Consider the following 25,656-nt stretch of genomic DNA (forward strand, 5'->3'; position numbering starts at 1 on the left):
CCTCTTCACTGCAGCTCCGATCGATCATCTGCTAGTCTCACACTCACAGCAATCCACGTTGTCTTTCCGTTCAACACTTCTTCACTCATTTACGACACTTTGGAAAATGCTGAGAGTTCCCACACGAACCACGTATCGTCATTTCTGTCCAAAAACCTCACAAACGTCCCAACAAAACACCACCGTCCTCTCAACACAAGATAACGCTGCTAGCCTGCTAACAAGCTAACGCTGCTAGCGGCTCGTGCTGTTTACTTCCGGGTCACGTGCAGAAACGTAAAAAAGAAAACGTATAAACCAAGGAGTTATATCACTAGAGGAGACACGCCCGCTTTAGAAGCCTGGCCGATGGTGGCGGAGCGCGATGCCATCTTGGTGAGGTCGACGACGCCCACATAACAATGATTTCTATTGCTTTTAGTGGTGTCTAAGTAGCTTTTATAAACTGTATATATTTTTACATTTATATATATTTATACATATATGTAAATATATTATATTTATATATATAATATATATATATAGATACATCATTTGTTGTTGTTAAAGAAGAGAAACAGTCAGCCTTAAAAGCTCAAACTTTAATGAAAATGCATTGTTGCAGGACTTCTTAAAAATAAAAAAATTATTGCAAAGAATTTTTAAAAATAATTTCTAAACATTTAGAATTTTTAGACCTCTTTGACGTGTAATTTAAATTATTAAGAAAAAACCAACAATAAGTCAATAATAATAATAAATCAATAGTAAGTCAATACAAACAATGAATAATAACAATACATAACTAATAAGTCAGTAAATAATTAAAAATAAGTCTATTAATAATAATAAAATATATATTCAAAAAAAGTCCAAAAGTGAACAATAGATTTACCCTATAAAACAACAAGAAAAACAATAGATTTATACTGATTCATGTGAGTGATCAATTTGTGTAACACAGATGTTATGGTGTTGGGTTTCAAGCAAACAGTCTGGCCTCTTATCTAAATGTGTTTCCACAAATGTTCTGAACATATCCAGACTGTATTGCTAGTTGGTACCACAGTGATGCATCTGGGTTAGCTCTTTTTATTGCTAAGATCCACTTTTTCCTTAAGTCTGAATCCATTGGAAATCTGCAAGAAAAGTTCAGTCACTGAGTCAGAAATGTATAAATCTATATTACTATAATAGCCTAGTATGCTGTATACAGGTTTAGCAAAATAAAATGAACATTTATGTCGACAGTAAATTATCCGTACATCATGCAGCATGTTGATAATAGCCCCTGCAGCATTAAAAGATAAAAATTACTACTACTTGCCTGTGAAATGATATACCCTCTCTCCTTCATGGACTCAGTTCTCTGATTTTGGCAGTTGAAACCAAAACAATGAACTGGTATTATGCAAAAAATGTGTTCACATGCATGCACTGCAGCAATAACTTGACCTCACCAAGATGGCGGTGCTCTCCTCCCATGAGGAGCCACGTGATGTCTCCTCTGGTGATATAACTCATTGGTATAAACTGCTCAACTGGAAAAAAAGTTAAAAAAAAACTTGTACATCTCCTGTTGACATACCAAGATGTATTTTCCAGAGACAAACTCGACTGTGGTGAGGCTAAGGATTTTGTCCACCGCATTCATCTCAATGATGATCGTCCATTCCGCCTCCCATATCGACGTGTACCACCAGCCCATTATCAGCAGCTGTGTGAAGTGCTTTCTGACATGGAAATCAAGGGCATTATCAGTAAGTCAGTCAGTGAGTATGCTTAACCTCTAGTAATGGTCTGGAAAAAGTCAGGTGATTTAAGGATATGTACTGACTTTTGTTGGCTGAATGCCAAGACCGTCAAGGATGCTCATCCCTTGCCTCATCAGGCTGACTGCCTGGCTGCACTTGGTGGTAATGTCCTTTTTGGCACCATGGATCTGACATCAGGATTTTACAACATTCCACTTCACGAGTCTCACAGAAACTACACTGCTTTTACAACCCCTCTTGGTCTTTATGGATACAACCGCCAACTGCAAATAAAACTGAGAGGGGGTGGCCTCTTCCATACGGCAAACATGGGAAGGGGACCAATGCCAAGTAGCCCCCCCATAACCCTAAAAAGAGATTATAAGAGGAAGAGGGTAAGTCTGGGACAGCTAGTAGACTGTCCCCCGGCAGTCCCACGGTAGAGAGTATTTTCTGCAGGCTATACGGAAACGAAATTGTAAGTTAGTTGTTGATATAAACGGGCACGACAATGGGGTGCTAATTTTATCTAGACAAAGCCTTTTTTGCACCAGCTATGCAAAGCCCTGCATGGCTGTTGCAAAATGCTAGCATAGCCGGCTGCCCGTTCATTTACAACATCCAGTTTAAAACAATTTCTTTTTTACTTACCCTCTGTTCCTCCATTAGCGAAATGACCTCCTCCAGTAAGCCTTGAGCATTCAAAAAGCACTTACAGACGTCAATTTTGTTGGTTTCACTCCTGCAGCTCCTCAGACTCCACAGTTCCGAAGGATGTGGCTCACATGATGCGCCAGTACAGCCCATAATTCTGAGATTAAATTCAGAATTCTGAGAATAAAGTCAAAATTCTGAGAATAAAGTCAGAATTCTGAGATTGAAATCAGAATTTTGTATTGGCCTTTTTTTTTTCTTTCTCCAAGGCCCTTATCCTCTAGCTCAGGGGTGGCGAACACGCGGCTCGCGAGCCGCATGCGGCTCTTGGCCAATGAGCGTGCGGCTCTTTGCGTCTCATCATATTTTCTATATACTGTGCCTCATTTCATATTTTTTTCCCTCTTAAACCATGTTCAAACCATCAGAGGGTATTAAAAATAAATAATAATTAATAATAAAAGTGATTTGGCAGTGTGTGTGTATGTGTTTGATTCTGCTCCCGACACATACGTGACCGCCAATCATTTGCGCGGGTTACGCCGCCCACTGTCGGAACACAGATATAGATTTGATGTGCGTGCAGCAGTGGCGGTTCTACACTGACTTACTCCCTGGGCGAGAAACCCCACAGGCGCCGCCCGCCCCCCCCCCGCACACCTACAAAATTTGACAACATCCTGTTGTGTTCCCTATCAGCTATTTAGCTATTTTACACAAAAAAATGCATGAATGTTCTAGACTCATATTACAGGGGGGTCAAACTAAGTCACACAGGGGGCCTAAGTTAAAAACACGCTTAAGGTTTTGGGCCGGAGAAGATAAACATTTAATGAACACACTAAAGCTAGACTTTTAAACCTTTTAAACTGAACTTTTTGAACATAAATATGAATAAAAACAGGAACACAAGTTAAACCTTAAATAATATGTTGCTCCCCATAGAAATATATTCTGTCAAAATTATACAAATATGAACATGCTGCAGAACAAAACAAAGAAAGCCTGGAAATATTAATAAGAAATTACAAATCAAATAATTCCATTTTTTTTGCTCTTTTATCATTTTTTAGAGCATTTTTTTTTAGAGCCGGACTCCTGCTTCATTTTTAACAATAATTTCTTAATGTGTGACGCCCTGTGTGTGTCTTTGTGAAACATATCAGAGGGATTAGATCTAAAAAAAAAACTTATTGTGATTAATATGTTTAGGTCTTATAAAACATTAAAGACTAAATCATAGAACTCGTCAGTGGGATTACTCCAAAAATATTTGGCATTTCCCTAAATTTGTGCAACACCAACAGCAGAAATCCTCCAAAAAACCTCAATCCATAAAAAATGGTCTGCGCTCATCCCCCCTCCCCCTCCCCTTCCCTCTGACACACACGGCTCCGTCTCTATGACGGGAGGCGCAGCTGCGGCCCAGAGTTGATTGTCAGATAGAAAAAGACTCCCCTCACGCCTGTTAGTGTGATTCAGCCAGCCACCGGCGAGTTGCGCCCCCCTCTCGAGTTTTTTGACTAATGTTCCAAAGACTACAGCAAAGAGGTGTGGCCGCAAGCGTCTTGCAGCAGAGGGCGGTGGTCACGTGCGTGTCGGGTCTGCCGTGTCAGAGCAAAGTATTGTGGGAAATAATCCCCATTGCCTGCTTTTGTCGAAATTGAGTTGAGCACGGGTGTTTGTTCTGCCCAATTCCTTTTCATGTGCCTGTTTTACGTTTTTTCACTCTGAGTTATTTCATCTTTTATTTTTTTATTTTTTTTTATTTATTTTTTTGCACCATAACTGTGAAGAGCAAAGAGGATGAAGTCATTCTTAACAGTCTGATGTGTCAAAGTAAAAGTGTTAAGTGTCGGCAGCTGAAGCAATTTCAAATTAAAAGCTGCAAGCTTCCTCTTTGAATATCGTAGCACAATATGAGTAACGCATATGAGTAACGCACGCATCGGGCACGGCAAATGCCGCCCCCTATGAAGTGCCGCCCTGGGCGACCGCCCACATCGCCCATATCTAAAACCGCCACTGGCGTGCAGACTGACCCTCATGGTCAAAATGGTGAAATTCAGAGTATAAAGATAAACACAGGATGTTTCTGGAAGAACGGGAAGATTCTTTTTTTTTTTACTCAACAGAATGTCGTCACGATGTTTATTATTATGAGCTTTAGGAAGCAGTAACATTGGTCATGGCAGAAAGGAACAAAACGTGTCCCGGAGAAAATTAAAAACTCTTCCTGATTATCTGACACAAATTGTCTCCTTCATTAACAAGTTGAAGCTTTTCAAAGTGCTCATTCAAAACGGCAATCATCCCACTTTTCTTCTTTGTGGAGCTCACAGCAGAAAGCTGCAATCAGAATGAACGAAGCGCAGAACGTGACGCTGCTTGCGCAACTGGACGGAAACGACCGCAGATCACTTTTCTCATGGATCCTTTAATGCAGAGACTGACTGCCTGACATCCCTGCTTGTCACTGATGAGGCAGCGAGAGAACCAGAGATAAATGAGCAGAAATCTCTTTGAAAGAAGGCCCTGTTATAATTAGGAGAACAGACATCGGTCCGTTCTGACCGACACTCAGGTAAAGGAGCTGATCAGTGTTGCCAGATAGCGAGACAGTTTTCCAGCCCAAAAGTCATGAGAAAACCGCCAGACCCAGCGAAAAACCGCCCAATCCGCCCACCCCGCATACATATCTATAGTGTGGAGAACTGGGGGTTAGCCCCGCCTTCAGCCCCTAAGAGTCATGGGAAGTGGGAAATTTTCAGTGTAAAGGCCCGTACACACCGGGACGAATATTCGCCAGGCGTTATTCGCCAGCGTTTTTCGTCACGTTTTTTGTGTTCACACCCAGGCGATTTTCGCTGACGATGAGTGGAGTGAACATGCAATTTCATTCCCTGACATTAGATGGCGCTTAATGTAAAACAGAAATACTCCTGTACACAAGGTGGCGCTGCGCAACTTTACGCTTCTTAAAGTCGCTTTTCACTCAGAAGAAGAGAGCAAGTATTTACGCGCTTGTCAGAATCAAACAAAGAAAACATGAATATTTCAAGCACCAGTAGCTCCAACTGGTGCTTGGTTCGGGGATATTTTAGAATGTCCGTCATTATTGCTTCGCGGCAGTGTAGACGCTACTTGGCGTCTATCTTCTTCGCTGGTATGTGTGCTCAGCAAGGCAGTTTTGTGTTTGAGCGCCCCCAAGTTGTGTTTTACTGTAACTTCAGAAGCTCCAGACATGTGAGCAAAAGCGCCGTTCTCATTGGTCGAGTAGATTTCGACGCGACGCGTCGAAAAAAAAAAACGAACCCGAGGCGTTTTTTTTTTTCGACGCTTTAACGCCTGGCGTTTTTTCGCGTCGGTGTGCACACTCTCGTTGGTGCCCTTTGTTTAGTCACGAGGCGTTAAACGTCGGCGAAAATCGCCGGCGAAATTCGTCCCGGTGTGAACAGGCCTTAAAACCGTGAGCCAGGTAGCTGTTAGCAGATTTGAGTTGCATGCCGTTTGGCTGAATGAGTGTGAAAAGAAGTTACCAGGTTCCTAAACATGAGCAGGAAGGAGAGGCGTGAATAATGCAGCCAGTTAAATTTAAACTCAGAACTTGTTGGACTATTCCTCTTAAGTACGAACTGACTCATTGCAATGTATTACTATTAAATAGATTATTTGCCTTTGATGCAGATGTCAGTCATTCAATTTTAAATAAAAAAAAACATATAAAAGCAAGATATTCTAATGAAGGTCAAAATTAATTTAAGTTGCACACAACTGAAATGTAATGTATTTAATGTGTTTATTGTGAATATGAATGACTCAGACACCAGAAGGATGCTCTGTCCAGATGTTTGTGTATTTGTTGGTTTAAGGGGTCATTGAAAGAGGAATGTTGAGACACAAAGAATTACCAGTTAAATGCTGTTGGATAAACGATGAAATATTCAGTTTTATCATCGTAAATCTGACTTCAGAGGAGTCAGTGCCACTCCAGCATCAACCTCACCGCCTGTCACTGTGTGGTTGTGTGTGTCAAAGAGAGGCAGACAAAAGAGTGAGATAAAGAGAGAGAGAGTGTGTGTGTGTGTGTGTCTGAGAGAGATGAGAGAGAGAGAGAGTGTGTGTGGAGGCGGTTTCTGACCTCCAGGGTAGTCGCTATGTTAACTCTGGCTAAGCTGCATTGATGTGTGTATTGAGGGTGGATTCTTTCCTTGAAATAAACACCATTACAAAACTTGCTGTTCTGTTGTAGGGAGATGAGTGTGTTATGGAAAGTAAAACGGCTTTAATTGCGTGTGTGTGTACGTTTTGGCAGGTCAGTGTGTGGTGTGGCTCTTTGACTCTCACAGCGAAAAAATTCGGCTCTTGGTGACAAACTTGTTCCCCACCCCTGCTCTAGCTGTATCTTTCAGGGCACTAGGACCCAGAAAGAGGTCCAGGCAGTGACGGTGTCCAGTATCGAACTGCGCAGCCGCACTTCCTCCAAACGCCACTATTCATCCAGGTCGTGGAGCGCCAGAGTCCAAACGGGCTTAAGGCGCTTTGATAAAGCGCTCTGGAATCCAGCTATGGTGTGCTAAACGTCAGGTCCAGAACGGAAGATGCCATCAATGAAGTCTGTCTGTCAGCAGCAATCCAACGCTGATGGGGTTTAGCTTGTGGAGGATTTGAATGTTCATTTGCTCTCAGGTTGGTTCTGTGCTGGAAGCCCCAACCCTCAGTTCAGTCAAGTTAGAAAGATGCTAACCAGCTGTTCCCTCTGTCACCATGGAAACACGGACCGCTTTAAAGTCGGATAGGATTAGCGCTGTGAGGATAACCGCATCACCTCACTTTTTTTTGAAAGTTTATTTTTAAAAAGTTTTGCATATGGATTAAGTGAACAATAGATTTCCCCTAAAAAAACAACAACAACATAGAAAAACAATAGATTTATACTGATTCATGTGAGTGATCAATTTGTGTAACACAGATTCTATGGTGTCGGGTTTCAAGCAAACACAAATGTTTTTAACATAACCAGACTGTATTGCTACATACAGTATTGCTAGTTGGTATAATTTGATTTTGTAGTGTCGTACCGCCCTGGCTCCAAAAAAGTCAAACCAGACGCTCTCTCTCGGCAAAAGGAACTTGTGGTGGAGGATGAACAACCTAAGACTGTGATACCTGCCTCCTGTGTTCTGGGTGCCCTCTCCTGGCAGCTGGAGAGGGATATCAAGGCTGCCCAGACCCGGGAGCCTGACCCTGGTGGGGGGGCCCCTAACAGACTATGTTCCCAGGGCCGTAAGGGGTCAGGTCCTTCAGTGGGCTCATGCTACTCGCCTCACTTGTCATCCCGGTGTACACAGAACTGTCTCTTTCCTGCGTCGCGGCTTCTGGTGGCCCCGTTTGGCGAAGGACGCCCGAGAGTTTGTTTCTGCCTGCATGATCTGTGCCCAAAACAAGGTCAGCAATCGACCGCCAGCTGATCTGTTACACCCCTTACCAGTTCCGAGCCGTCCGTGGTCCCACATCGCCTTGGACTTCGTGACCAGTCTGCCATCCTCCGCATGCAAAACTGCAAACATGATGATTGTGGACCGGTTTTCCAAGGCAGCTCACTTCGTGCCCCTGAGGAAGCTGCCTTCGGCTGCTGAGACCGCCAAACTCATCGTTGAGCGCGTGTTCAGGCTGCACGGCATTTCACAATTATGGAAGACCTTCTGTGCAGCCTTTGGACCCATGGTCAGTCTGTCTTCGGGTTTCCATCCACAGGAGCACCCTGCTGCCTTGGGTTGAGTATGCCCACAACTTTACGACATCATCTGCTTCAGGTTTGTCCCCCTTTGAGAGTTCCCTGGGCTACCAACCTCCGTTGTTTCCGGAGCAGGAGAAGGAAGTGACGGTTTCATCGGTTCGACACCTTTACCGCCGCTGCAGGCGCATCTGGGGGGAGGCCCGCACTGCTCTTCTTCGCTCGCCCGCAGCTGACAAAAGACTGGCTGACCGGCATCAGTTACCTGCACCTGCCTACACACCATGTCAGTTGGTTCTACTTTCTACGGCTAACATCAAGCTGCGGACGGAGTCGAGGAAGCAGTCTCCCAAGTACATCAGGCCTTTCGAGGTAGACAGGGTCATCAACCCTGTGGCGGTCCGACTGCACCTTCCTCGGACTGTGCGTGTTCATCCAGTCTTTCATGTCTCTCAGCTCAAACCACATTACGAGTCCTCTCCAGCCTTCTCCCTCCCAACAGCCACCGCCTGGTATCATCGACGGTCAGCCTGCATGGACTATCAGACGCATCATGGACGTCAGGCGTCAGGGTCTGCAGTACCTGGTTAACTGGAAAGGGTAAAGGCCCGAGGAGAAGTCCTGGGAGCCAACATCGAGGATGCTGGACAAGGACATACTCCGGGAGTTCCACCGTCGCCATCCTGACAAACCCGGTGGTGCGCCCAGAGGCGCCCCTTGAGGGAGGGGTACTATCGGGTACCGAGGCCAGAGCGGTTAGGTTTGTCTTCACTTCCGGGTTGGGGCATTTATTTTGTTAAGTTCCTGTTCTGTGTTCCATTGTGCTTTTGTTAACTTGACTTCATTCATCACCAGCACCTGTCTACTCACCTCTTTTCAATCCCCGTTGTGTATATATAACTTGTGTGCCTCCTCACTTGTCACCGGATCGTTCTCTTTGTGACTGTCACTTGTGTACGAGTCTCAAAGCCTTCCTCTGGATTAAAATCCTTGTTTTCACGAGCTTCTGCCGTCCTGTATCTTGTGTCCACGTATTCATTCCCTGACAGAGACACTATTAGGTGACGGACAGTTAGCATGTCAACCATAGCACCATGGCTAATGCAAACGCGAGAACAGAACTTGAGGACCCTCCCATGTCCTTACGCTCTCTTGTGTGGGAACAATTTGGATTCGATGTAAACATCCATTAAGAAAAAAGGCTGTTGGATAAGTCGAATGTTGTATGCCGACATTGCTACACAAAGATATCGTATGCCTCAGGAAACACAACCAATCTGCTAACGCACTTAAAATGGCATCACCCGGCTGTAAAAGTTGGTTCGACAAGAAAAAAACCCAACGTGGTGCAAACACAAATTACCTCGACATTTACTGGGCCTTTACCAAATACCTCACAAAGAGCCACCTCAATAACAAAAGGCATTAGGGGGTTTTAATCGCTTCTAATCTGCGTCCTTATTCTGTTGTTGAGATCTCGGGATTTAAATACATGCGGGAAGTGCTTGTGCCTCGCTACTCAATCCCGTCTCCTCCACATTTGATCCAAAAGGTTATTCCTGCTCTCTATGAAGAAACTAAAACTGCTCTTCTCAACGAACTATCCAGTGCACCTGCTGTGTCACTCACCACAGATAGCTGGATGTCACAAGCTACTGTCAGTTACTTAACAGTAACTGTACACTACATTACAGCTTAATGGGAGCTGGCAGGTCATGTTTTGCAGACAAGACCCGTTTATGAGCAACACACAAGCGCAAACACAACAGCGACTGTGTCAATGATACTTCCCCTCAAAACCACTGTTGTCAACTCAATGCAAACAAGACAAGAGGACAGTCCAACTGTGAAAGAAGTCAAAGCTGTCATCAAAGAAAACCTGCAGGACAGATAAAGTGCATGCTATGACTTTCTCCACAAATGCACTGCTCTGGACCCCAGGTTTAAAATCCTTCCTCACATAGATGATGACTGTCGGGAGAGGATCTACAGAGACATTATCACAGGAATAAAAAGCACAGAAGAACACGTATAGTCTTTAATTTTATTTTATCCAAAATTTAAATTTGAGATTATTTATGAATATTTGTTGAAAATGTGTCTTTGTACTCTGCAGACTGACCCTGTCAGTGAGACCACAACCAAAGCAACCACATCTCCATGTGAAGATCCAGGGCCTTCCACCACATCATCTCCTTCAGCCAAAAAGTCTGTAATGACTGAACTGTTTGGTGAACTCTTCAGATGCCAATGGAAAATAAGTCTGCTATTTTGGAGGAGATAAAGGTAGAGGTTGTCAAATACAGAGAAACAGGGTGCATTCCTCTTGATGCTAATCCTCTCGAATAGTGGAGAACCAATGAGACCGGCTATAAGCATATTGCAAAATTGGCAAAGAGGTATCTCTCCATTTCTGCAACCTCTGTCCCGAGGGAGAGAGTTCTTTTTTACTGCTGGCGACATCGTAACTGCTAAAAGATCTGTCGTTGCTTCTGAAAATGTTGACAAACTAATCATTTTGTCCAAAAGCATTAAACTTTAATAATTCTGAATGGAAAAAAAATGTGTAAGTAAGTGTTATTTTTCAAGCCAGTGCTACGTATTCAAAGTTTTTGGTACTTAGCAGCTAGTAGTTTTTCCTATTTTATAAAGCAGATCACTTACATGGGTCATTTCTTTTGTTATGTAAAACCAATAAATGTATTTTCTAAGTAGCCTTTTCTGCCTTTTCGGTACCGAAAAAATACTGAAAATAGACGGACGGGCGGGCGGGCGGACGAACGGATAGATAGAAACTTTATTAATCTCCCAAGGGAGAAATTAAGATGTCACACACACAAAAGCACACACACAATAAATAATAATAAAATAATAGTTCATAAAATAGCAGTTCATATCAGGCAGATTTGTTTAACAGCCGTACGGAAACAAAACCTGTTGAACCGAGCCCTGTGAAACTCTGAATCGAACCGAAATGAGATTTTAGCGAATCGTTACCCCGTTATTACACACAGATGGAAATGTATAGATCCTTACTTTTTTGCTTTTGATATTTGTGGCTTAGAGAAGATGAAAACCTAAAAAAGTTGTCCAGAAAGTCAGGATAAGACAAGACAAGACTTTATTGATCCCCGGATGGAAACTCAGTTGTTACAGCAGCCAAACAAGAAATATAGCAGTTAGAAAAACAAAATAGTCAGTAAAAATTAAAATAGTAATAAAAAGTAGAAGTAAAAGTTTATGTCATAACTAAATAAGTAAATACAGCAGCCATTTCAGCAGTCCTTAACTGTGTCATTCTATAGTCTGCTGTTGGGACAAAGGACCTCTTATAGAGAATCATATATCAAAACAACCAGTTTTATATATATATATTTTAGAAAAAATCATTTCTACACATTCAATACTCACTTGTGCCTCCCTCTAATGAAGTTACTTCATCAATATGGTATGGAGGCCATCAGCTCTGTGTACATGAAATCAAAGCTCATGTTGCTACGGAGTTTATTAGAACATTGGGGTTTCAGCCCTAGAAGTTTTAACCATTAAAAACTTATTTTAAAATATTAATTTTTTCTGAGATACAGAACTTTTCCCCCTGTAAAACAAAGTCTTCTGCTGTGGTACAGAGGTTGAGGTCGACCGCTTATCAGAAAAGTTTAGAATTTAGAGTTTACACTTAATCCTTACATTGTTAAGAAAAAGTCTTACAAGTTCTCATGTGTTTGTTGAAATTAGATCTATCACAAAAACATTTTTTACATTCTTTACAAGAAAAGGGCTTCTTTCCTGTGTGTGTTCTCATGTGTGTTTTGAGATGATATGTACGACTAAAGCTTTTATTACATTCTTTACAAGAAAAAGGCTTTTCTCCTGTGTGAGTTCTCATGTGTCTTTTGAGAGAAGATATTTGATTAAAACTTTTTTTACATTCTTTACAAGAAAAAGGCCTTTCTCCTGTGTGAGTTCTCATGTGTGTTTTGAGAGTAGATATATGACGAAAACTTTTTTCACATTCTTTACAAGAAAAGAGCTTCTCTCCTGTATGAGTTCTCATGTGTGTTTTGAGATTAGATACATGACTAAAACTTTTTTTACATTCTTTACAAGAAAAAGGCTTTTCTCCTGTATGAGTTCTCATGTGTCTGTTGAGATGAGATATACGACTAAAACTTTTTTCACATTCTTTACAAGAAAATCGCTTATCTTCTGGATGGATTCTTGCGTGAATTTTGAACAGAAATTTGTTACAAAAGCTTTTATCACATTCTTTACAAATATAACATCGTTCATCAGACCCAGTTTCCATGTAGTCAGACGGTTTAGTAATTATTCTTGAGTTTTTACCAAACTCCATGGAGGAAAGTCTCTCTTCTTTTGGAGATTGTTTGCGTTTCTTACCCAAACTTGCCTTCTTGAAGCTTTTTCTAAAATCAGAGCCACACTGACCTGCTGACATGTGAGAACTGTCCACACTTTGAACGTGTCTTTTGTCTCTTCTCTTCCTCTGATCTCTGTTCTGTGAGTCTGTCTCTTCATCTGTAGTTGATGTTGACTCTTCATGTTGGTTTTCTTCTTCATCCTGACTATCAGTTACATTAAAGCTCTGGTGATTGTTTAGATCTGCTTCACTGCTCTCATTTTCATCATAAGTAGGAATCTCCATCAAGGTATCAGTCTCCTGCTTCAGATCAAGCTGATCTTCATCCTGACTGATGCAGAAATCCACTGGCTCCTTTTTAATTTGAGAATATTCCTGTTCCTCTTGCTTGTCCTGTTCTTCTTTAATATGAGGTAGTTCTGGCTCCTCCTGCTCCTCTTCAATTAGTGGAGGTTCTTGTTCTTCCTGTTCCCCGCTGAAGTTGCTTTGTTGGTTGCACAGACCTTCCTCTTCAGTCACCCAATGCTGGGGGAGGACTGCAGAAACACAAGAAGATGCCTTATTTATGTTTTGAAGCCTGTATTGTTAAACACCCACATTTTTTTAATAGTCTCTGTCAGAATATTTGGAGGAGGAGCCCTTGAAGGATCATTGTTTGAAAAGTAAACTTCCTTGTAACACTGTCAATGAAGTGGTTTAAAAAAAAAAGTGTCTTCTCTAGGTAGCCTAGCTTTACAACACTCCGTTGAAAAAGGCCCCTACACCTCCCCCCTACGAGAAGAGCTGTGTCAGTCCATAACCTGCTGACGATAAAGAAATTAACTTTCTTGATAGTTTAAAGAAAATCTTCCTCCACATCTGTGGCAGCAAACCAATACCAGTTCCAAACAACAGATGATTTATTCCTTTCTTGGGAACAAACTTCCCACTGTCACCGGTAGCCATGCTGTCGCTTGCTGTTTCGTGTGTGCTATGATGTTGTTGTTTGTCGCTTGCCATACCGCCGTGTGAAACTAACGCTACGGAAACTCCGGAGAGCCAAAAATGCACCATTACACAAAATCTCAATTTAGTTATTTTTTAAATCGCCCGTAACAAAAAATTCGAATTAATTCTTTCAATCGCTTTATCCCCCAGGCCTAATAATAACTATGCTAGTCATGCTAATGTGGCTAAAATGTGTTAATGTGCCCTGGGGCAGACTGACAGAGGCGTGGCTGCCATTTCGCGCCTACGGCCCCTCTGGCCATCACCGGGATCATTCATACACATTCACACACCAGTGGAGCAACACTGGAGGCAAGGAGGGTGAAGTGTCTTGCCCAAGGACACAACAACATTTTGGCTGGTGGGAGCGGGGATCGAACCGCCAACCCTTCGATCATTGGACGACCCGCTCAACCACCTGAGCCACTGTCGCCCCTAGCATAGCTATCAACATTATGCCTGCACAATATAAAGCAAATTTATCATTGTCGCAATATCAAGGTGTGCAATATGCATATCGCGAAAGACAACGAAAACTGCAATAAATGGTTACCTTAAATATGCTTAAACTATCTTATGGCAGCTTGAAGTATTTAACAAAGCAAACAAATCCCTTTATGTATCTGACCAAATGGAGACCATCAAATGGACTCCTTAACATCACAGACCGATCAGATGGACATCTTTTATGTTAGATGTCCATCTCCTATGTAGATGTGGGTCATTTGGAATGTAATTTTTAAACTGTTGCAGTATAATGGAAATTATGTTTTTGGTTGTTTTGCTATATGTTCATATACTGCAAGTTATATCGTCAGCGCAATATTAATCACTAATATCGCATATCGCATGTTTTACTCATATGGTGCAGCCCTAATCAGCATCATCAACTGACTAAAAAAAAACACACATTGTTTTAGATGTTTTAAAAGTGTATTTCAACATGTTCAGTTTTAGCCATGGATGGAATGCAGTCAATTTCCACAGTATTGCGCTGAAAACTGTACGAGTAATATGAGTGTGCCACTTTTGCGAGCTCACCACACGCACGCCGTTCAAAAACTACAACTTAGTAGTTTGCAACAGTAACTTGCCATTGATGTTTAAGAAGTTACGAGACAATCAATAGAAATCCCAACGATAAGTTTCATTAGTATCTGATAATACAGGTGCTGTTTTAAAATCAAAGATGGCAGCCTCTTCCTGAGGTCAAAGTTCGAGAAAACTCCTGAGGTGTTTGAAGACTGAAATTAATGGAATGTGTGTAAAATTTCATGAAAATGAGTCTAAAAAATTAAATTTTCCTATATTCTAAAAAATTATAAAAAAACGCGAATCGTGCAATCGTAGATCTTGGCACACAATGGCCGCCAAATATAGTGTTAAGATCTAAAGATTAAAGTGCGCCCTTACTCAATGTGTTATGGTAAAGTTAGAGCCTGTGTTTATGTGTGTGTGTTCATACAAGGTGCTTGACGGTAACCTTTTGACGCTGATGTCGGCGAATTTGCAGCAGACCTTTGCATGTGCAATGTTCGGTGTGTATGGCAGACCCCATGATCCGAGGAGCATGTTCTAAATATTTCCAATGTAAATAAATGTGCCAGGTATGCACAAAAGAGAAAGTGGCTCTACGTTTCTTCATCAAGTAAAGAGGACACGGAGGCAGACACCGTTCCCCCCATCCCTCTCTACAAGTTATGTGCCCAGGCAGACATTTTCACCGGTGCGTATGGAGGAATGAATGAACGCCGAGTATCAAGCGGATTCCTTAAACGTCTAACGGACTTGCTAAGTATTCAAGCTGCCGATACGAAAGGTGAAATTCGGAGAAACTAAAGCAAGAGCTAAAGAGAAGTTTGCTAAAGAAAAGAACTGACGGAGCGAAGCACGAAAATGGCACGAAAAGCGAACTAACAACATGGCTAACGGACTAGCAAGCCTTCAAACAGCTCAGCTAGTATTTGACGGTTCAGAGGAAAGATATGAACTGTGGGAAACACGTTTTCTCGGACATTTACACAGCTTAAAGCTTAAGGAAACCATCCTTAATGAACCTGTGACCAAAGAGCACCTAGCTAATGATCAAAGCAAGAATGCCGACTGCTATGCGGAGCTAATACGGCTAATTGACGATAAGAGCTTGTCACTCGTCAGACATGAAGCCGCGGACAAAGGCAGAGAAGCTCTGAAGATTCTGAGAGACCGCTACTCGGGGAAGAGTAAACCCAGAATCATAAACCTCTACAAAACGCTAAAAAGGTTGAAGATGACAGAAAAAGAGTGCGTGACGGATTACATTATAAGGGCGGAAAATACAATCACAGCTCAACGTGATGCCGGGGAGAATATGAGTGACGGACTGCTCATCGCCATGATCCTAAGTGGACTCCCCGACTCATTTAAACCACTCGCCGTGCACATAACTCAGAATGAAGATAAAGTAACATTCACAGACTTCAAGAGGAGGTTAGGAGTCTATGAAGAGGCAGAAAAAATGAGATAGGCAGAATCAGCAGACAACATGATGAAAACCTACGCAAAACAAGAACAGACGAAAAAGAAGGCGCGCACCTACCACAGAAAAGAAGAAGAGGCTGAAGTGACATGCTACAAATGTGGAAAAAGAGGACACATAGCAAGAAAGTGCAAGCAAAAGGTGTGGTGCAACTTTTGCAAAAGTAACAGACATAAAGAGACAATAATTAAGGAAAAGGGGAGACAAGATGACGTCCGGAAGGTAACAGAGGACATGAGTGGGAGCACAGACCACTTCTTCAAGGCCAAAGCAGAGACACCAGCAAGCAAGGTGAAGATAAAAAGGCGTCATGGTCGACGCAGGCGCCACATGCCACATCCCACATCGTGAATGACATCAGGAAATTCACAGACTTTGATGAGTCCTTCAATCCAGAGAGGGACACAGTGGAGTTAGCTGACGGGACAAAGGTCAACGGGACAGCGCAATGCAGAGGAACAGCGTTGATACACCTGGTAGACTGCACTGGACAGCAGCACTGGGCATATCTCAGAGATGCCCTCTTCATGCCAACGTATCCCCATAAAATCTTCTCAGTGGCAAGAGCAGCAAATGGGGGGACAACCATCACATTCAAGAAAGGAGAAAGCCACCTGATAACGAAGAGCAGATGCAGGTTTGATATTCATGAATATGAAAAACTGTACTATTTACCCACTATTGAAGATGACAATGACAAATGCAAAGCTATTCATGATATTCAAGGTTGGCATGAAATCATGGGTCATTGCAATTTTGACGACATAAGAAAGTTGCAAGGTGTGGTGAAAGGAATGGAAGTAAAAGGGGATGTGCATAAACAGGTGAACCAATGCAGAGTGTGTACAGAAGGTAAAACCACTCAGACAAGAAACAGGGAACCAGATGGAAAGGCTGAAAAACCACTACAACTAGTACATACAGATCTAGCTGGTCCTATGCAAACTAGTTTAGATGGGTACAGATACGCAGAGTCTCTTACTGATGACTACACGGGTACCATTTTTGTATACTTTCTCAAAGCTAAAAGTAATGCAGTTTGTGCAACTGAAAAGTTCATAGCTGATGCAGCACCATACGGTGAAATAAGGTGCATTCGTTCTGATTCGTTCTTCACAAGTCAAGATTTTCAGACACGTATGGCCAAAAACAGAATCAGACACAAAAGGTCTGCACCGTACTCACCGCATCAAAATGGCACAGGAGAAAGGGGCTGGCGTACTCTTTTTCGAAATGAGCAAATGTTTACTGATGGAAAGCAGGTTGCCAGATAAGTTTTGGAATTATGCAATGCAGACAGCGGCTTATATCAGAAACAGGTGTTACAGCAGACGCACAAAGAAAACAGAGTATGAGATGTTAACAGGAAAGCAATCACATATTGCTAACATGCATAAATCTGGCTCCACATGTTTGGCCTACTAACAAGAGAAAGGTAAGTCTGAAGGCCTGTTCACACCGGGACGAATTTGACCCGCAATTTTCGCCGACGTTTAACGCCACGTGACTAAACAAAGGGCACCTTATCTTCTGGATGGATTCTTGCGTGAATTTTGAACAGAAATTTGTTACAAAAGCTTTTATCACATTCTTTACAAATATAACATCGTTCATCAGACGCAGTTTCCATGTAGTCAGACGGTTTAGTAATTATTCTTGAGTTTTTACCAAACTCCATGGAGGAAAGTCTCTCTTCTTTTGGAGATTGTTTGCGTTTCTTACCCAAACTTGCCTTCTTGAAGCTTTTTCTAAAATCAGAGCCACACTGACCTGCTGACATGTGAGAACTGTCCACACTTTGAACGTGTCTTTTGTCTCTTCTCTTCCTCTGATCTCTGTTCTGTGAGTCTGTCTCTTCATCTGTAGTTGATGTTGACTCTTCATGTTGGTTTTCTTCTTCATCCTGACTATCAGTTACATTAAAGCTCTGGTGATTGTTTAGATCTGCTTCACTGCTCTCATTTTCATCATAAGTAGGAATCTCCATCAAGGTATCAGTCTCCTGCTTCAGATCAAGCTGATCTTCATCCTGACTGATGCAGAAATCCACTGGCTCCTTTTTAATTTGAGAATATTCCTGTTCCTCTTGCTTGTCCTGTTCTTCTTTAATATGAGGTAGTTCTGGCTCCTCCTGCTCCTCTTCAATTAGTGGAGGTTCTTGTTCTTCCTGTTCCCCGCTGAAGTTGCTTTGTTGGTTGCACAGACCTTCCTCTTCAGTCACCCAATGCTGGGGGAGGACTGCAGAAACACAAGAAGATGCCTTATTTATGTTTTGAAGCCTGTATTGTTAAACACCCACATTTTTTTAATAGTCTCTGTCAGAATATTTGGAGGAGGAGCCCTTGAAGGATCATTGTTTGAAAAGTAAACTTCCTTGTAACACTGTCAATGAAGTGGTTTAAAAAAAAAAGTGTCTTCTCTAGGTAGCCTAGCTTTACAACACTCCGTTGAAAAAGGCCCCTACACCTCCCCCCTACGAGAAGAGCTGTGTCAGTCCATAACCTGCTGACGATAAAGAAATTAACTTTCTTGATAGTTTAAAGAAAATCTTCCTCCACATCTGTGGCAGCAAACCAATACCAGTTCCAAACAACAGATGATTTATTCCTTTCTTGGGAACAAACTTCCCACTGTCACCGGTAGCCATGCTGTCGCTTGCTGTTTCGTGTGTGCTATGATGTTGTTGTTTGTCGCTTGCCATACCGCCGTGTGAAACTAACGCTACGGAAACTCCGGAGAGCCAAAAATGCACCATTACACAAAATCTCAATTTAGTTATTTTTTAAATCGCCCGTAACAAAAAATTCGAATTAATTCTTTCAATCGCTTTATCCCCCAGGCCTAATAATAACTATGCTAGTCATGCTAATGTGGCTAAAATGTGTTAATGTGCCCTGGGGCAGACTGACAGAGGCGTGGCTGCCATTTCGCGCCTACGGCCCCTCTGGCCATCACCGGGATCATTCATACACATTCACACACCAGTGGAGCAACACTGGAGGCAAGGAGGGTGAAGTGTCTTGCCCAAGGACACAACAACATTTTGGCTGGTGGGAGCGGGGATCGAACCGCCAACCCTTCGATCATTGGACGACCCGCTCAACCACCTGAGCCACTGTCGCCCCTAGCATAGCTATCAACATTATGCCTGCACAATATAAAGCAAATTTATCATTGTCGCAATATCAAGGTGTGCAATATGCATATCGCGAAAGACAACGAAAACTGCAATAAATGGTTACCTTAAATATGCTTAAACTATCTTATGGCAGCTTGAAGTATTTAACAAAGCAAACAAATCCCTTTATGTATCTGACCAAATGGAGACCATCAAATGGACTCCTTAACATCACAGACCGATCAGATGGACATCTTTTATGTTAGATGTCCATCTCCTATGTAGATGTGGGTCATTTGGAATGTAATTTTTAAACTGTTGCAGTATAATGGAAATTATGTTTTTGGTTGTTTTGCTATATGTTCATATACTGCAAGTTATATCGTCAGCGCAATATTAATCACTAATATCGCATATCGCATGTTTTACTCATATGGTGCAGCCCTAATCAGCATCATCAACTGACTAAAAAAAAACACACATTGTTTTAGATGTTTTAAAAGTGTATTTCAACATGTTCAGTTTTAGCCATGGATGGAATGCAGTCAATTTCCACAGTATTGCGCTGAAAACTGTACGAGTAATATGAGTGTGCCACTTTTGCGAGCTCACCACACGCACGCCGTTCAAAAACTACAACTTAGTAGTTTGCAACAGTAACTTGCCATTGATGTTTAAGAAGTTACGAGACAATCAATAGAAATCCCAACGATAAGTTTCATTAGTATCTGATAATACAGGTGCTGTTTTAAAATCAAAGATGGCAGCCTCTTCCTGAGGTCAAAGTTCGAGAAAACTCCTGAGGTGTTTGAAGACTGAAATTAATGGAATGTGTGTAAAATTTCATGAAAATGAGTCTAAAAAATTAAATTTTCCTATATTCTAAAAAATTATAAAAAAACGCGAATCGTGCAATCGTAGATCTTGGCACACAATGGCCGCCAAATATAGTGTTAAGATCTAAAGATTAAAGTGCGCCCTTACTCAATGTGTTATGGTAAAGTTAGAGCCTGTGTTTATGTGTGTGTGTTCATACAAGGTGCTTGACGGTAACCTTTTGACGCTGATGTCGGCGAATTTGCAGCAGACCTTTGCATGTGCAATGTTCGGTGTGTATGGCAGACCCCATGATCCGAGGAGCATGTTCTAAATATTTCCAATGTAAATAAATGTGCCAGGTATGCACAAAAGAGAAAGTGGCTCTACGTTTCTTCATCAAGTAAAGAGGACACGGAGGCAGACACCGTTCCCCCCATCCCTCTCTACAAGTTATGTGCCCAGGCAGACATTTTCACCGGTGCGTATGGAGGAATGAATGAACGCCGAGTATCAAGCGGATTCCTTAAACGTCTAACGGACTTGCTAAGTATTCAAGCTGCCGATACGAAAGGTGAAATTCGGAGAAACTAAAGCAAGAGCTAAAGAGAAGTTTGCTAAAGAAAAGAACTGACGGAGCGAAGCACGAAAATGGCACGAAAAGCGAACTAACAACATGGCTAACGGACTAGCAAGCCTTCAAACAGCTCAGCTAGTATTTGACGGTTCAGAGGAAAGATATGAACTGTGGGAAACACGTTTTCTCGGACATTTACACAGCTTAAAGCTTAAGGAAACCATCCTTAATGAACCTGTGACCAAAGAGCACCTAGCTAATGATCAAAGCAAGAATGCCGACTGCTATGCGGAGCTAATACGGCTAATTGACGATAAGAGCTTGTCACTCGTCAGACATGAAGCCGCGGACAAAGGCAGAGAAGCTCTGAAGATTCTGAGAGACCACTACTCGGGGAAGAGTAAACCCAGAATCATAAACCTCTACAAAACGCTAAAAAGGTTGAAGATGACAGAAAAAGAGTGCGTGACGGATTACATTATAAGGGCGGAAAATACAATCACAGCTCAACGTGATGCCGGGGAGAATATGAGTGACGGACTGCTCATCGCCATGATCCTAAGTGGACTCCCCGACTCATTTAAACCACTCGCCGTGCACATAACTCAGAATGAAGATAAAGTAACATTCACAGACTTCAAGAGGAGGTTAGGAGTCTATGAAGAGGCAGAAAAAATGAGATAGGCAGAATCAGCAGACAACATGATGAAAACCTACGCAAAACAAGAACAGACGAAAAAGAAGGCGCGCACCTACCACAGAAAAGAAGAAGAGGCTGAAGTGACATGCTACAAATGTGGAAAAAGAGGACACATAGCAAGAAAGTGCAAGCAAAAGGTGTGGTGCAACTTTTGCAAAAGTAACAGACATAAAGAGACAATAATTAAGGAAAAGGGGAGACAAGATGACGTCCGGAAGGTAACAGAGGACATGAGTGGGAGCACAGACCACTTCTTCAAGGCCAAAGCAGAGACACCAGCAAGCAAGGTGAAGATAAAAAGGCGTCATGGTCGACGCAGGCGCCACATGCCACATCCCACATCGTGAATGACATCAGGAAATTCACAGACTTTGATGAGTCCTTCAATCCAGAGAGGGACACAGTGGAGTTAGCTGACGGGACAAAGGTCAACGGGACAGCGCAATGCAGAGGAACAGCGTTGATACACCTGGTAGACTGCACTGGACAGCAGCACTGGGCATATCTCAGAGATGCCCTCTTCATGCCAACGTATCCCCATAAAATCTTCTCAGTGGCAAGAGCAGCAAATGGGGGGACAACCATCACATTCAAGAAAGGAGAAAGCCACCTGATAACGAAGAGCAGATGCAGGTTTGATATTCATGAATATGAAAAACTGTACTATTTACCCACTATTGAAGATGACAATGACAAATGCAAAGCTATTCATGATATTCAAGGTTGGCATGAAATCATGGGTCATTGCAATTTTGACGACATAAGAAAGTTGCAAGGTGTGGTGAAAAGGAATGGAAGTAAAAGGGGATGTGCATAAAACAGGTGAACCAATGCAGAGTGTGTACAGAAGGTAAAACCACTCAGACAAGAAACAGGGAACCAGATGGAAAGGCTGAAAAACCACTACAACTAGTACATACAGATCTAGCTGGTCCTATGCAAACTAGTTTAGATGGGTACAGATACGCAGAGTCTCTTACTGATGACTACACGGGTACCATTTTTGTATACTTTCTCAAAGCTAAAAGTAATGCAGTTTGTGCAACTGAAAAGTTCATAGCTGATGCAGCACCATACGGTGAAATAAGGTGCATTCGTTCTGATTCGTTCTTCACAAGTCAAGATTTTCAGACACGTATGGCCAAAAACAGAATCAGACACAAAGGTCTGCACCGTACTCACCGCATCAAAATGGCACAGGAGAAAGGGGCTGGCGTACTCTTTTTCGAAATGAGCAAATGTTTACTGATGGAAAGCAGGTTGCCAGATAAGTTTTGGAATTATGCAATGCAGACAGCGGCTTATATCAGAAACAGGTGTTACAGCAGACGCACAAAGAAAACAGAGTATGAGATGTTAACAGGAAAGCAATCACATATTGCTAACATGCATAAATCTGGCTCCACATGTTTGGCCTACTAACAAGAGAAAGGTAAGTCTGAAGGCCTGTTCACACCGGGACGAATTTGACCCGCAATTTTCGCCGACGTTTAACGCCACGTGACTAAACAAAGGGCACCTTATCTTCTGGATGGATTCTTGCGTGAATTTTGAACAGAAATTTGTTACAAAAGCTTTTATCACATTCTTTACAAATATAACATCGTTCATCAGACGCAGTTTCCATGTAGTCAGACGGTTTAGTAATTATTCTTGAGTTTTTACCAAACTCCATGGAGGAAAGTCTCTCTTCTTTTGGAGATTGTTTGCGTTTCTTACCCAAACTTGCCTTCTTGAAGCTTTTTCTAAAATCAGAGCCACACTGACCTGCTGACATGTGAGAACTGTCCACACTTTGAACGTGTCTTTTGTCTCTTCTCTTCCTCTGATCTCTGTTCTGTGAGTCTGTCTCTTCATCTGTAGTTGATGTTGACTCTTCATGTTGGTTTTCTTCTTCATCCTGACTATCAGTTACATTAAAGCTCTGGTGATTGTTTAGATCTGCTTCACTGCTCTCATTTTCATCATAAGTAGGAATCTCCATCAAGGTATCAGTCTCCTGCTTCAGATCAAGCTGATCTTCATCCTGACTGATGCAGAAATCCACTGGCTCCTTTTTAATTTGAGAATATTCCTGTTCCTCTTGCTTGTCCTGTTCTTCTTTAATATGAGGTAGTTCTGGCTCCTCCTGCTCCTCTTCAATTAGTGGAGGTTCTTGTTCTTCCTGTTCCCCGCTGAAGTTGCTTTGTTGGTTGCACAGACCTTCCTCTTCAGTCACCCAATGCTGGGGGAGGACTGCAGAAACACAAGAAGATGCCTTATTTATGTTTTGAAGCCTGTATTGTTAAACACCCACATTTTTTTAATAGTCTCTGTCAGAATATTTGGAGGAGGAGCCCTTGAAGGATCATTGTTTGAAAAGTAAACTTCCTTGTAACACTGTCAATGAAGTGGTTTAAAAAAAAAAGTGTCTTCTCTAGGTAGCCTAGCTTTACAACACTCCGTTGAAAAAGGCCCCTACACCTCCCCCCTACGAGAAGAGCTGTGTCAGTCCATAACCTGCTGACGATAAAGAAATTAACTTTCTTGATAGTTTAAAGAAAATCTTCCTCCACATCTGTGGCAGCAAACCAATACCAGTTCCAAACAACAGATGATTTATTCCTTTCTTGGGAACAAACTTCCCACTGTCACCGGTAGCCATGCTGTCGCTTGCTGTTTCGTGTGTGCTATGATGTTGTTGTTTGTCGCTTGCCATACCGCCGTGTGAAACTAACGCTACGGAAACTCCGGAGAGCCAAAAATGCACCATTACACAAAATCTCAATTTAGTTATTTTTTAAATCGCCCGTAACAAAAAATTCGAATTAATTCTTTCAATCGCTTTATCCCCCAGGCCTAATAATAACTATGCTAGTCATGCTAATGTGGCTAAAATGTGTTAATGTGCCCTGGGGCAGACTGACAGAGGCGTGGCTGCCATTTCGCGCCTACGGCCCCTCTGGCCATCACCGGGATCATTCATACACATTCACACACCAGTGGAGCAACACTGGAGGCAAGGAGGGTGAAGTGTCTTGCCCAAGGACACAACAACATTTTGGCTGGTGGGAGCGGGGATCGAACCGCCAACCCTTCGATCATTGGACGACCCGCTCAACCACCTGAGCCACTGTCGCCCCTAGCATAGCTATCAACATTATGCCTGCACAATATAAAGCAAATTTATCATTGTCGCAATATCAAGGTGTGCAATATGCATATCGCGAAAGACAACGAAAACTGCAATAAATGGTTACCTTAAATATGCTTAAACTATCTTATGGCAGCTTGAAGTATTTAACAAAGCAAACAAATCCCTTTATGTATCTGACCAAATGGAGACCATCAAATGGACTCCTTAACATCACAGACCGATCAGATGGACATCTTTTATGTTAGATGTCCATCTCCTATGTAGATGTGGGTCATTTGGAATGTAATTTTTAAAACTGTTGCAGTATAATGGAAATTATGTTTTTGGTTGTTTTGCTATATGTTCATATACTGCAAGTTATATCGTCAGCGCAATATTAATCACTAATATCGCATATCGCATTGTTTTACTCATATGGTGCAGCCCTAATCAGCATCATCAACTGACTAAAAAAAAACACACATTGTTTTAGATGTTTTAAAAGTGTATTTCAACATGTTCAGTTTTAGCCATGGATGGAATGCAGTCAATTTCCACAGTATTGCGCTGAAAACTGTACGAGTAATATGAGTGTGCCACTTTTGCGAGCTCACCACACGCACGCCGTTCAAAAACTACAACTTAGTAGTTTGCAACAGTAACTTGCCATTGATGTTTAAGAAGTTACGAGACAATCAATAGAAATCCCAACGATAAGTTTCATTAGTATCTGATAATACAGGTGCTGTTTTAAAATCAAAGATGGCAGCCTCTTCCTGAGGTCAAAGTTCGAGAAAACTCCTGAGGTGTTTGAAGACTGAAATTAATGGAATGTGTGTAAAATTTCATGAAAATGAGTCTAAAAAATTAAATTTTCCTATATTCTAAAAAATTATAAAAAAAACGCGAATCGTGCAATCGTAGATCTTGGCACACAATGGCCGCCAAATATAGTGTTAAGATCTAAAGATTAAAGTGCGCCCTTACTCAATGTGTTATGGTAAAGTTAGAGCCTGTGTTTATGTGTGTGTGTTCATACAAGGTGCTTGACGGTAACCTTTTGACGCTGATGTCGGCGAATTTGCAGCAGACCTTTGCATGTGCAATGTTCGGTGTGTATGGCAGACCCCATGATCCGAGGAGCATGTTCTAAATATTTCCAATGTAAATAAATGTGCCAGGTATGCACAAAGAGAAAGTGGCTCTACGTTTCTTCATCAAGTAAAGAGGACACGGAGGCAGACACCGTTCCCCCCATCCCTCTCTACAAGTTATGTGCCCAGGCAGACATTTTCACCGGTGCGTATGGAGGAATGAATG

General features: G+C 42.1%; 2 protein-coding genes across 4 annotated transcripts in view; one reads left to right on the forward strand and one right to left on the reverse strand.

Annotated features, from left to right (window-relative positions):
- The window catches only part of LOC105355327 (NACHT, LRR and PYD domains-containing protein 12-like), a 1,049,862-nt gene that overhangs the window by 653,964 nt on the left and 370,242 nt on the right, over positions 1–25,656 (forward strand). The window lies entirely within an intron of this gene.
- LOC105355240 (protein NLRC3) overlaps positions 1–25,656 on the reverse strand; it is a 591,340-nt gene that overhangs the window by 57,343 nt on the left and 508,341 nt on the right. The gene's annotated exons all lie outside the window — the stretch shown is intronic.

This window comes from Oryzias latipes, chromosome 2 (genome assembly GCF_002234675.1).
Source record: "Oryzias latipes chromosome 2, ASM223467v1".
Lineage (NCBI taxonomy): Eukaryota > Metazoa > Chordata > Actinopteri > Beloniformes > Adrianichthyidae > Oryzias > Oryzias latipes.